We start from the raw sequence: 1,684 nt of genomic DNA, 5'->3' as shown, positions 1-1,684 counted from the left end.
GGGGGGCGAGGGAGTGAGAAAGTGAGGGAAAGAGAGAGGGGGCAAGAGGAGAAAGGGAAGGAGGAGAAGGGAGAGGGGAAGAGAGGGGAAGAAGACAGATTCACTGATTCACCTGTTGATAGGCTTACATTACCAACACAACCGGGAGCCCGACAGCTACTGTCATCGATACCTGACATCGACAATACAGCCCACACAATACGCTTAGGTAAGGAACAAATGAAGACATCGATACGCAACCAGAACAGCATTGTTATCTGAGGCGATACCGACAGGGCGGAGAATAATTAGTTAGTTTTATGTCTGAGATAATTGGGGCTGGGTTTTTTTCCTTGGTGTGTGAGAGAGATAGATAGAGAGATAGAGAGAGAGAGAGAGAGAGAGAGAGAGAGAGAGAGAAAGAGACAGAGAGAGAGAGAGAGAGAGAGAAGAGGTAGATTTTTTCCAATGAATTGGGTAGGGGAGGGGATTCAGAAGTGAAAAGAAAAGATAACGAACAAGTTAATTGAAGTATCTTGGTGGAACTTTGGTGAATTTGGGTTCGGGGGTAGGCCCTACTTTTATTTTATTTTTTAAAAGAAGACGGGGGAGGGTAAGGTAAGTTTAGGAATTGGGAGAAATATAATAAAATTAGACAGTACCAGGGAAGAGGATTGGAGGAGGGAGTTGGGTGAGAATAAGTGTGGCTGTGGGTCGTGCCTTGTGGTTAAGAAAAGCAGACTGCCAGCTAAGTCGATAGAAACGGAGCGCGTATGTCATACTGGGCCCCTGATGGGGGACCCTCGCTGGCTCTAGATTTCCCGTTGATTGTAAAATGTAGTCCCCTACCAGAATGGCTGCTGGGACAGTAAAATGGCCGTTGCGTTTGTGAGTACTGGTGTTGTGGCGCGAATTGGGGACTGATCGTCTGCTCATTACCCACGTGCTCCGTGTCTGGGGCGGGTGGGCGGATGTGGTCTCAGCAGTAACTGGAGGGAAAGTTCCGCACAAAATGGCGGACCGAAGTGGGGACATGGGCATAGCCATCATAGACAGGTAAACTACGCTCATTATAGTAGACTTTGTCGGCGTTATTATTAATTTTGATTCTGGTTGTTTTGGGGGGTTTTTTGGTTGTTTTTTTTTTGCTTTTGTGTGTGTGTGGGTTTTCACAGAGAGGAAAAAAAGAGGGAGAGTGGATATTGTTAGAATAGCAATGTCGTTTTGTTCTTCATGCTTTTGTCCAGGTTTTAAAAAGAAATTGCTTTAGTTTTCTTGGCTCATGCTGGTTTAAAAGAGAATTCTTGTTTTCTTTATTTCTTATTTAAAGAAAGTCTGGCATTTCAAATCCTTGGCCTTAACATTGCAATGTATTGTCCTAGAGAGTTTATTTGATTTTGATTTTTTTTTTGATTTTTTTTGGGGGTGGTGGTGGTTTGGTTTGGTTTTTTGTTGTTTTTTTAAATAATATTTTGTCCTCCCTCTCAATACTTACTGGTGCTACAAGTGAAATGTTTTTCACTTTCGATAAACACTTCTAGAATAAATCGGCGTATTCTGTTTTATTTACTCTCTTTCTGTCTATTGGCCAATATCCCTTTCTGTGTCTTCTCTTTTCTTTTATCTATCTATCTATCTATTTATCTATCTATCTATGTATCTATCTATCTATCTATTTATCTATCTATCTATCTATCTATCTATT

Source organism: Aplysia californica, unplaced genomic scaffold, assembly GCF_000002075.1.
Source record: "Aplysia californica isolate F4 #8 unplaced genomic scaffold, AplCal3.0 scaffold00476, whole genome shotgun sequence".
NCBI classification, from domain to species: domain Eukaryota; kingdom Metazoa; phylum Mollusca; class Gastropoda; order Aplysiida; family Aplysiidae; genus Aplysia; species Aplysia californica.
Note: the sequence above shows the minus strand (reverse complement) of the source record.